A 12,995-nucleotide genomic window follows, 5' to 3' on the forward strand; every position below is an offset into this window, starting at 1 on the left:
CTGGTTCACAAATATCATAGCAGCAAAAGTGGGTTTACTATTGAGTTATCACTCAACAGAAAACTGCACTGCATGCTACGGGCTAGTGGAAGATAGGGTCTTTTCATACATTAACAGACCAATCCTAACTTAATGGGAAGGCTGGACCGAGAACCCAGTGGTCCCCTTAGCCTAGGCTCTAATTTTCATTATAAGCTCTTCTCTTGTTTCCTATCTGTTTTTACTTAGCCTCAAATCCTAAGGACTGTAAGGGCACAGGCCTATGCATGTCTACTCAGAAGTAAGTCCTAGTGTGTTCAATGGAGCTTACTCTCAGGAAAGTGCGGTTAGGATTGCAGTCTAAAATGTTCATTTGCGTAGAGATGAACAGATGGAGGAAAATAAGTATAGCCTCTGATCACAGGTTTGAGTGAACATGTGGGTGTTGGGTAGTGGGCCTAGCAGGTGCAGTCCAGGTTCACACTTCCGTCTGTACATCTACATCTATACATCTATAGTTCTTTCTTTATGCAGTTATCTCCACCCTGACCACCTCCTCACTCCATAGCTGGAGGTAAGAAGTAGAGAGTGACCCCCCCCCCCCATGTTTCCTTCTCAAGGACATTTTCTAGTTGCAGCTGCCTCTCTTTCCAGCTTGGTTGTACTGATTCTCATTTAGATACAGACAGAGATTGGAAAAGTGTAAATGACCATGTGATGAACTCAGGCAGGTGGGGGCAGAGGGGAGCCAATGTGCTTTTTCAGAATGTTCAGTGCTGCAATGCAGTTTCCAGTGGAGATGGGCTGACGGTCATGTTATCTTTACAAGGCTTTGCAGAACACTTTCCAAATGACAGGGTGAGAGTATCTGCTTTCTGGACATAAATGAATCTTTTGTATGCTGAAATGAAATAATTGCACTGCAGTGTCGTCTATGGAAAATTCACATTCTTTATTATACAGTATATCTCTGCAGCAAAACAATATCTGCTGGCTACCTCACTATGGTGTAACTGCATTTGGGGGTCAGAGAAGGTCTATGCAACACACACATACCTGCAAGGGGCCAGTGGTGGACGTTCCCAGCCCTGTGCCCCAGGGCAAAGGTCCATGATGGCGCCCCCTGCAGGATGTCACTTCCCCCCCCCGCATGCAAATCTCCCCCACTAACCTGGAGCACACGGTGCCTCACATGATTCCAGGACGCGTCGGGGAAGCCTCCTGAAGTTTCCCAGACGCTTTAGACTGTGCTTCCAGAAACTGGAAGCGCAGTTTCTGACCGCGTCAGGAGCCTCAGAGAGGCTTCCACAGGGTCCTAAAGGTGTGCGAGACTCCACGCCTGGGGCATTTGCTCCATCAAGTGAATGGCAGGTCCACCACTGCAGGGGCTCATGATAAGTGGGGAGTCCCCCTCTTCAGAGCCCAAGTAGTCATGGAATGAGGATGCTGCAGACCCTGAGAGCAAAGAGGCCCCTCCATCCTGCAGAGTCCCACCCTGTGGCCAGTTGAGGTAAGAAACAGTGTAATGGCTGGTACAAGGCCTGGCAACCATCTTCTGTGTGTCTCCCAGTCCCTGAGAACTGTGTGCCTTCCTACTGAACTGTTCCTATGAGAGGCTGGGCCCAAAACAAGGAACTTAACAGCTGCACCTGCTTGATGTTATGAGAATTGGGCAATGAGAATCAACCACTTCAGAATACCAGGCTATGTTTATTTTTCATGTGTATTAATTTAGCAGCACCCTAATGATGAGAGCACTGTTTGCTGGCATCATCCTGGCCACTGCTCTTGCACGTGTCTTGATAAGATGTCTCTTAATGATGACAACTCTGGCAGTAACAACATTCACACTGATACAAAACACTTTGCTGTCAGTCTATTTCTAGCCAATTAGCACAGATTTCCCGATAAATCAGCTGAAGTAAACAAGCTAGCCTATATAAGACTCTGTATTTGGCCATGTTGGCCTGAAGACACTGTAAATCTTTTTTTAAAAGTATTTATTTAGAACAAAGCAAAAAAAAAATCAAAGATATAAAAACACATTTCTTATTTCTTATCATATTTCCACTGTAAATCTTATGGAGATGCCTGTGTGCAAGTTTTATGACTAGAAACGTAAGTCTTGTGCCTGGAGATTCCTCCGAATGCCTAGAGGTGCTCCTGTAAGCTGATGTTCTTGTATTTTAGTTAAATAAAGCTCTTTTACAACGGACTAGACTTGTTTCTTCCTCTGATCCCAAAAGAACCTTTAGCCCTGGCCCAGCAGCTCCAGACAAAACACAAGGTGAGAAGAAGGAATCCCATGGTGGGTAAAGATATTGGACTTAGCTAAAATGGACGATTTTTCTCAAAGATAAATCAGTAAAGACTTTTATGGACAACTGGAAACTATTCATGGACTTCCTGTGTGTGAAAGGGTAAATTGGTCACATGAATTACGGATTTGACGAGTAGAAAATTGACATAGAGATAAAATCTTCTGTTGAAAAAAAAAATTGATAATTAAATAATTGATGAAGAGAGGAATAGAAAAAAATTGTTTTTTAGAACAATTTAAGGAAGTATTTTAGAAATGATCAACAGACAGTTTAAGATGTGATACTTAATTTGATTTATGATTTTGTAGAAGAACAAAGTCGTTTAGATTTAGGACTCCGCACTTGCTATATAACTTTCAACATTTGTCTTTATTTTTTTCTGTGCTTTATGTTTCAAATTGTATAATTATGTTAGAGTAAGTTCCAGGTTTTTTGGGTTCATGTTATTTATAGTTGTCTTAATAAAATAATTTTTTTAAAAAAAAGAAGGGATCCCTATCTACTAACAAAGGGACAATAAGTGTGATCCAACCATAGTTTTTATTGTATCAGTGATAGAGCAGCATGTGAAAGAGAAACACACAGGTAGGGTTGCCATCTATCTCCTCCTAGCAGGGCAGTTGTGGCATTGCAAATTATCTAACAGTCAGCCAAGTAACAGATGCCAGAGAGTTCTGGCTGCACCATTGGTTCACATATCTGCCATGGAGTTTGCAAACCCACAGATGCCTGACTGGAACGAATGGGTCAGCAACCTCATTCAGCAGCAGCTGAACTCGCAGTTCAGGCAGGCTGTAGGGTTTTCCTGAGGGTCTACATGGTGTTTTCTCCTGTGCCTAAGGAGATCCCGAAGAAGCAGAGAAAGGAACAAGAAATTGACCACAGAGTCAGTCCCACCTGTTCCCTGGATTAAGATGCGTACTCAGTGTTTGTGAGGGAATACCTGAGGTTGTTCTAAAGGCTGAATTTAGGTTGAGTAGTTTCCTCACATTCAGATAACGCTCTTCAACAAATTTAGAATTAAAAGATTTATTTAAAGAAAAGCAAAAGCGAACCCATATGGAATGATTTATAATAAAACAACCCCATCCAGCATGAAAAATAAGAAACTAGCTAAGTGCACTTTGTGCACTAAGGGCCTTTCACCCTGGTTCCCAACTCCAAAATTTCCCTTTGAGGCACAAGAGAGGTATAGCACCATGCCATGTGTCTGATCATCCAAATGTAGTCTCCCTGAAAGGGGCTCTTGGGTTGGTGTGCTGTGATTGGCTGACAGTGTAGTCTATAACCTATGCTTCCTCATAAGAAAGTGTGTAGTTGAGGGGCAGTGATAGGTGCAATTTTCTGCTGTTTTTCCCTTCCCCATTGTTCCCTATGGCAGTGTTTCTCAAACTGCAGGTCGGGGCCCACTAGATGGGTCATGAGCCGATTTCAGGTGGGTCCCCATTCATTTAAATATTTAACTTTTAATATATTAGACTTGATGCTACCGTGGCATATGACTGCATTGGGGAAATGTTACAGATCTGTACTTTTAACAGGCTACTCTGTATATGCTTTTAACAATGATAGTAAATGGGACATTACTGGGAAAGTGTGGGTAGGATTGCTGCCTGGGATTGCTAAACATTTTTCTGCTTGATGATCTCACTTCCAGTCATGACATCACTTCCAGTGGGCCTTGAGAGATTCTCATTCTAAAAAGTGGAACCAGTGCTAAAAGTGTGGGGTTAATCTTACACCAGCTCTGCTACTGGTGTAACATTGGGGGGCATATGTGCAGTCTAAAGGGGAGGTTAAGATATGGTGTGCATTGACTCTGCCTTGTCCCTCCCAAGTTCATCCCATATCATGCCACAATCTCCTCCCCATTTTGGCCTCCCCACTGCTGTTCAAGTGACATCTTAGCAACGTAGGCATGGTGTTTTTCTGGCACCACAGCATTGTGGCTGTATCAGCAGGTGGACTTCTACGCCAGCAGGCCTGTCAATGCACCAGTTTATGTGGAAATAAGCTGCTGTATCTCAAGGATAGGATTGGGCTGTTTTGTAGAAAATGAACATGGAATCCAGTGATTAGTTGGACAATTAGTGTATGCTAATAGAATTTATAATCGTTCACTATCGTTTGTGCCCACAAAGAGTTATACCACAAGTTCTTTCACTCAGTTTAATGCCACTTCTTCCATTAAGGTATGTGCCTCTGAGGAATAAATCAAGTTAAGCATTTGTGTTTGTGCAGGTCTATGCTTCACTTCATGTAAACTTCATTTTGACTTAAATAGGTTGGGACTGGCAAGTACTATACTTGGTAGTGCTTTCTTGTTTATGCATAAACAACTCTTAAACAGGAGATGAATCATTCATTATCACAGTCATTCTCAGTCCATTACAGAGAGACTCTGGGAAACATCTTTAACACTGCAGTCTTACCTATATTAACCCAGTAGTAACTCACTGCCTTTTTTGGCGAAATGAGAAGGCAACCAGGAATACATAGCCATAATGTTTTTATCCCTCACTCCCTTTAAACATGAACTTTAAGTATGTGGATGTATAATTTATTTTCTCCCTCCAAGGGAAAGTGGCAACAAAATGCAAGATAAACTTATCCAATTAATCAGATTTTATGTGAGTGGCCCTCCCCAACAATTAAAAACCCTGCAGGGAAAGAGTTAAGCATTCCACAGTAGCCAGGGTCAGCCTATCTATGAGGCCAACTAAGACATTTGCCTTAGGCTGTAGATTGGCAGGGAGCACCTACCACCTGCCTCTGCAGCTGCTCCTCCTCCTACTCCCTGAAGTGTGGAGGAAAAGAGTGTGGTGATACAGCACATAGTCTTCACTGCACATCCTCATTTGATCCATTGCCTCCTTCCTTTCTGAATTCAGAGAGTGGAAGGAAGACAATGAGAATGGGGGTTGCAGCTTTGGATGACAAGTTGCAAGATGGAGAGATAGTGGTTTGGTGTGCTGTCTCAAGCACTGGGAGGGCTTGGACCAATCCTAACAATAGTCCCTTCCCAATGCACTTTTAAAAAAAGGAATATGAGCAGTAACATAGGTTGGAAAATGGGGTCTAAATCAAACAGGCTGCAATCCTATCCACATCTTCCTGGGAGTAAGCTCCGTTGCCTATATTGGGACTTACTTCTGAGTAGACAGACATAGGATTGGGCTCACAGAGTAACACAGCAAAAAAAAAAACCCTTCTTCTGATTGCTCCCCACCAACCCCACTAGTTTGCAGCCAACAACAACAACAACAAAAACAGGAGCAACAGCAGTAAAAAAAGTTTCAAAGGAGATGTTATTTACTTACAGTTCACAAGCATGTATCTCTGTTGACTGTGCAGGTCTTAGACTTTGGAAGAGGAAATCCTTGAGTTCAGTGCTGGACCTACCCAAAACACTGCCTGATGCCACCTCCTCCTCAGCACAGTTACAAAAATAAACAACAACAAAAGCAGCTGTTTACCACGCTCCTCATATGGTTTCTTCAATTCAACCACTCACCTCCTTACCTTGCTCTAGGCATGGTTTCTTCAAACACAGGACTTCTGGTTTGATTTATAGCACTGGTCTTTGACCTTTTTCGTGCCACAACCCCAATAAATAAAATATGAGACTGGGAACTCACCACCGATCCTGCCCCCCTCCAAGGACCCGCTGCCCACCCTCTCTCACCCTGTTTCCCGCATCTCTTGTGTCTTCATAACAGCTCTGCTAGGTAGCACCCTGAACAGGGTCGGTCTTAGGGACTGTGAGGCAAGAAGAAGCTGAGCAGGATTATATCAATAACTCAGTTTTGATAAGGCAGTGCCATCATTGGATTGGATCCAAGCCCTCTCCTGCACAGGCTTTGAAAGATTGCTGTGACCCCCCCAAATGAGACTTCACTACCCCATTAGGGTCACAACTCCACAGGTTGAAGAACATGGATTTAAAGCAGTGGTTCCCAACCTTTAGGAGCTCAAGGACCACTAAGGCAACATTTTGAGACAGTGGGGACCACATGCAACCCCCTCCCACCCTCGCACACAAAAATACAATTAAATTTGTGATACATAAGAAGATTATTTAATAATTAATGTGATGGTTGTGCTAGCATTTGTTTCACTAGCTGGGAAAGTCTTGGGTTTACATGGAATACATGGAACACAAAACAATTCCCCCCCAACTCAGAGGTTTTCACACCCACCCAATTCAATCCAGTCTCTTTTCCTGCACACCAGACCACATTACGCACAGCCCTTGCCTCTTTTCAGTGTGGAAAAACACCTCAAAAAGGGAGAGGGTAAGCACAAGGGGACTATAGACAAGCCATGCAAGGTAATTAAATGAGCCAACAAAAAGCACACACATTCCTCCACAGGGCCACATCCCCCCCCCCCAGTTCCTTTTGTTACACAGCCCTGGCCCTGACTCCTGAAAAACCAGGCTGTGAGTGCTCACTTCAAGACACAGGGTCAAGGAATGGAGGCAGCAGGCTGTGGCAGTAGGGCGCCACTCCTCTGCATGCTGCTGAGCCAGGAGGCTGCACACACAGGGGCACCTTACAAGACGCCTGCCCTTCACTTTTTTGCTTGTCTGGGCACTCACGGACAAGGAGGGAAGGGAAGTGGAGGGGGGAGGCAGGAGATGGAGAAAGGCTATGCTCTGATTGGCTCTGAGCTGCTCTGATTGGCTGCTGGTGCTGCAGAGGCTTTTTTCTTCCTGGAAGGGCTTTTTTTTTCTTCTTTCACCAGAGAGGTCACGGACCACCTGGGAGGAATCTGTGAACCACCTGTTGGGACCACTGGTTGGGAACCCTAGATTTAAAGGGACTGTATGACTGAAGGAGCTCCTTCACCTGCAGGCTCTGCACTTCTGTGTTGGAAGAAGCTGTGCCTAGAGCAAGGTAAGGAGCTGGTGAACCAATTTATGCTAACTTTTAGTCGGTGGAATGCAGGTAATTGTGGGATGCAGTCATGATAGGCTGGATGGAGTTGTTGGTGGCACTGACTTGGGGTGAAGGACACCCTGGATCCATCATCCTCTTAACCACTCATCATCTACTGCTGATGCATCCCATATCACCTTGCTTAATGGATGGGCTGCTCCTGCTAGAGCTGTTCTCTTTGTATGGGTGTGAAAGACATGGTGTGGTGGGCTCCATGTGCGTGATCAGAGCTGATAAAAAGAGGTTTCCATGATTGGAGTATCAGGAATCATCTGTTTTTTGTACAATACATTGAACGCAGTGTCCTGCAGGCAGCACTGTATCTGCTTTTCAACACTTGCATTTGTACCTAATGTGTAGCTAATCCTTAAGTATGAGGTGTGGGAGTGAAGGTATGAAGTTTGTACTATGAAAAGTTTGTAGTTTGGTTTGCTACAGGGGGCCTACAAGCCGAATCCAAGAGCTGACACAGCTCTTAATCCACCCTTCCTGCTTCTCCCCTGGTTCTCAGAATATCAACCAAGATTAAGCACTGTCAAAGTGAGTGGAAGTACAATGCACTTCAACTGCAGGAGGTAAAGGTATCTTGTTTTGGGGGGAGGCACTGAAACCTGGAACTGACAAAGTATGCCTTACGTTTTGAAGTCCCCTGTTGCTCACCCCCTTCAAGAAAGGGAGACCAGGAAAATATTGTGCAACTAATCAGTTTTATGAAATGAAGCTTAACATCATTACTTAAATGTCTTTTGGAGACAGAGCCAAGCTGCTATCCAATTGGTGTGGTGGGACTGACCTTTCTGGCTCCCTGCTCCATGAATCTTGGGCAGTTTTAATAAGCCTATTCTCACAGCCATGGCAAGACGGATTGAACTGTACAGTGGAGCTGATTTTTTAATCAGCTAAGACCAGTCTTGAACTGTACAACTATGGCTTCGTTATTAATGCACTTCTGCCTTCATCAAAAAGACCCATTCTGAACATAACAAGGAGGTGGTGGATTCAGATGACCCTGCACATCACAGTGACTGATGGATGATAGCATTTCTATAGAGTCATGCAAGCAATGCGTGTAGCTGGTTATTTCTAGAAGATTTCATGTCTTGTGGATTAGTTGCAGTGGTTTGAGTGTTTGTTTCAATTATTACCATTATCTCTAGTCTGTTCTCTGTACATGTAACTTTTAACCAAGCAAAAGTTCTAAAATGTTAACTCTGAAAAAGGAAGGGCTAAACAAAAATAATCCTATGATTCAGATTCTAATCTAGTTGGTATGCAACAGCTTTTAAAGCAGAGCTTTGAAATTGAGGTTCCCATGCTCAAATTTAAGGTGTCACTATACAAAACTGGCTTCTAGCTTCCTTGTGTATGTGTTTCAAAACAGGGCCCAAAATGGTGTTTGATAGCCATGTGTTTTGAATTCTCAGAGGTGAGTTGGTGCCATAGAGTGGCTTCATTAGTTATTGGTCTGTTTCTCAGCACAATTCAATGTGTTGCTGTCTTTAAAAGATAGGACCCAGATGTCTAGAAGATAACTTACACTCTTATGAAATAGCTGCAATATTGAGCCATCTTCATGTGCCCCACCTCCTTAGATGATACAGGTAACACCCACAGGTAGTGCCTTTTTAGTGATAGCACTAAATTATCTTCCCCAGCGTGTCCTATGGATCTAGTAGTTATTAGCAATAGCACCTGCTGTATAATGGTAATTATCTGGTCATAAATGCTAGTTGATATTAACATCATTGACTTCATATCTGGTGGCTCTAGGAGTGTTTTGATAGTGCCTGCTAATAAAAGAAAGCAGGAGGTGTAGTCTAGAGGTTGAGCTGTCTGAGAAATCTAAGCAGGATCAGCTGCTTGGAATAGAGCCTGAGAGACTGCAAGAAATTGCTGGCAAAAACTGATAACATATTAAGAAACATTCTGAAGCTTGGTTTGTAGCTGCCTGAGAGAGCTTGGAGGGTTCAAGAGTCAGCAGCCAGAATGATGACCGCACTATGAAGTGAAACATCAGGAGAAATGGGAGGTTCTATGAAATTTTTTCATGGAATACTTGTAAAAACCTCATGAAAAAATGGGGTTTGTGTTCAGCCTGCTTATGAAAACTGCCTTAAGTCTGCCTTGAAGTTGTATGTAAATACTATAATATAATTTAAAAAAAAAAATCAAATAGTAAAGGAAAGGAAAGATAGCTTTCCTTTGCTATTTGATTTTTTTTTTAATTTTTTGCTCTGAGGTCATGCAACACTGGAGTATTTCAACATCACCACCATGATACAGTATCAGGAATGATGCAGATTCTCAGGAAAGATGCATTGGAAAGATCTCTCACAATCATTTAGCCTGCCTCTATTGCATGCAATTAAAAAAAAAAATTAAGAAGGGGAAGGTGGCCAAATCTTTATGGAAGGGATTAAAACTTAAAAGATCTCCAGAATGTTTTGCTCTGAGTTTCATTAAAAGCTTTCTGACCATACCAAATTTGAAACCTCAGTGGGTGCTGAGTGAAGCTGGAAAAATTCTTTCTAGTGGCACAGAGTCCCTGATAGCCAATGCAAATTTTATTTGTAGCAATAATTGCAATGGCAATGGGGTGGTGGTGGACAGGTCGATGAAAGTGTTGACCCAATGTGCGGCGGCAGTAAAGAAGGCCAATTCTATGCTTGGGATAATTAGAAAAGGTATTGAGAACAAAAAGGCTAATATTATACTGCCGTTGTACAAATCGATGGTAAGGCCACACCTGGAGTATTGTGTCCAGTTCTGGTTGCCACATCTAAAAAAAGGACATAGTGGGAATGGAAAAGGTGCAAAAGAGAGCAACTAAGATGATTTCTGGGCTGGGGCACCTTCCTTATGAGGAGAGGCTACAGCGTTTGGGCCTCTTCAGCCTAGAAAAGAGGTGCCTGAGGGGGGCATGACTGAGACATACAAAATTATGCATGGGAAGGATAAAGTGGATAGAGAGATGCTCTTTACTCTCTCACATAACACCAGAACCAGGGGACATCCACTAAAATTGAGTGTTGGGAGGTTTAGGACAGACAAAAGAAAATATTTCTTTACTCAGCGTGTGGTCAGTCTGTGGAACTCTTTGCCGCAGCATGTGGTGATGGCATCTGGCCTGGATGCCTTTAAAAGGGGATTGGACAAGTTTCTGGAGGAAAAATCCATTATGGGTTACAAGCCATGATGTGTATGTGCAACCTCCTGATTTTAGAAATGGGCTATGTCAGAATGCCAGATGCAAGGGAGGGCACCAGGATGCAGGTCTCTTGTTGTCTTGTGTGCTCCCTGGGGCATTTGATGAGCTGCTGTGAGATACAGGAAGCTGGACTAGATCGGCCTATGGCCAGATCCAGTGGGGCTGTTCTTATGTTCTTATGGCTTAAGATAACAAAAAATTGTAGAAGCATTAGGACCACCCATAGAAAACCTACCTAGCAGTGTGTGTGATACGTCTTTAGTAAATCTAATTTTCTATTCTTTTTATCTCATTGCTCTTCTGCTAATATTATTCAGACTATTTTTATCATCAGACCATAAGCATTATTGGAAGGTGCTGTGATGTGGGAAGTGAACACAGAGAACTGCAGTACCCTCAGTATGATTACATCCTACTCTCTCCTTTTTGTCTATTGCTATTTAACATTTAATTAGTATCAGTGGTGTGCTTGGCAATGTACAGAATACGGAAATATCACAGTCCCTATCCAACAGGCTTATTCAGAACCTGGAGCAGTGGCATCTACTTTGTGTCATAGTTGAGCCAAAGGAAGCAGACTCAAAACAATGAGGCCAAGCACCCCCAGAAGTGGCAAGGATTATTATTATTATTATTATTATTATTATTATTATTGGGCACTAATTTCCTTTGAACATTATGGCTTGCAGACCAACAAAGCCCTTGGATCTATTATTGTGCTTGCTGTCATGCATCGAAGGTGCAAAGGGAACCTGGGAATATAGCTCAGAGAACTTTGGTTAAGCAGTTAAGCATCACTGCTCTTAAAAAGGACCAGTTCAAAGCACAATGGTTTGTGAAATCTAACGCTTTTATTAAAAAACAACAACAAAACACTCATCAACACCCAAAAGCCAGCAATTATCAGAACACACTCAAGGCTCAGCTTTTAGTTGGCAAAGATTTCACAGCATGGAAATAAAAGATCACCTGCTATTTCAAAGCATGGATACAAAGGTGAGTTGAAATGTCAGCTACTCCAGTGCCATAGCTACGTAGGGATGTACCAGAAATGTACCTGGTTATATTGTTCTTAGCCTATATACACCATTTCTCAAGTTAGGCAGAGTTAGCTTTGGCCAGCTTGGTCACTGAGTTTCCTCCAAGCCAGCAGTATCAGTGGCCTGAAGTGCTAAAAATATAGCATCATGCAGAGTGCTTATACCACAACTTTGGTATAATCAATGTTGTAAATTGCAATTATGGTAGAGTTTGAGCACTACATGTAGATGTAGACAACACATTTTAAAACAGTATTGATACTGTATAGCAGTGGTTCTCACACATTTAGCACCTGGACCCACTTTTTAGAATAAGAATCTGTCAGGAACCACTGGAAGTGATGTCATAACCAGAAGTGACATCATCAAGTAGGAAGATTTTTAACAATTCTAGGCTGCAATCCTATCCACACTTACCCAGGAGCAAGTCCCATTTACTATCCTTGTTAAAAGCATATACATAGTAGCCTGTTAAAAGTACAGACCTGTAACATTTCCCCAGATGCAGTCAAATACCATGGGAGCATCAAGTCTAATATATTAAAAATATTCAAAGGAATGAATTCAGGGACCCACCTGAAATTGGCTCACGACCCACAGTTTGACAATTGCTGTACAGCGCTCAACAATAAAACCCAAACAAGGATATTTGCAAGTCATTGCTCTGATCATTGAGTCTCCGTAACTTTAATTAGAAATATGGCAACTTGCCTGAGTAATACAACTAGTATAGCCATTCTTTCAAGAAGGGCTTCAAAGCTCAGAATCTAGTGCACACCTTGTATTAATGAGATATGCTTAATGAGGCTGCAAATCAGTAATAGAAGTGTTTTCTCTCCTCAGCCAGGGGGCATGTTGCCCAGATATTGATGTTTAGCACATTACTGTGGTTTCTAAAATCTGTCATACTTTGTGCAAAGCTTAGTTTTGCCAAACTTATTGGGTATCAAACAGCCTTTAGAAAAAATATTCTAGTCTGTACAACACTGATGAATCTCCTTCAGTATTTATAGCTCAGGTACCTGCTTTATTGTGAGTTGGTCTGTAAGTAACAGCCAGCAGTAGGAGCCCTCCAAGGCATCTTTCCTGATCTGAGATTCTTCCAACCAGAGTTGCCAGGTGACTGAACCCAGAACCTTCTGAATGTAAACCATGTGCTCTCCTATAGAGCTAGGACTCTTCTCTCTGTCTAGAATCTAGATGGTTATGGCTTCTTTGCCCTAAGCTGCAACCTAATTGCTAAGCAACCTCATGAATGCTACTCTGGTTAGCAGACAGGAGAACAAATAAAATAACTATGCCCAGCCCTGCATAACCAAAGCAACAATGTGGGTCTTACTACCATTAAAAGTCCTAATAGCCTTTTTCAAATAAGAAAGGGACTTAACTCTGAAACCTATAATAGTCACATTCTGGGAACCCAATAACTGCCTTAAGCAAGCACATCATGTATTTGCTTCCTGAATAAATGTTACTCTGTTAAACAGCTGCTCCATGCTTCTTTCCC

This window comes from Tiliqua scincoides, chromosome 3 (assembly GCF_035046505.1).
Source record: "Tiliqua scincoides isolate rTilSci1 chromosome 3, rTilSci1.hap2, whole genome shotgun sequence".
Taxonomy (NCBI): Eukaryota; Metazoa; Chordata; class Lepidosauria; order Squamata; family Scincidae; genus Tiliqua; species Tiliqua scincoides.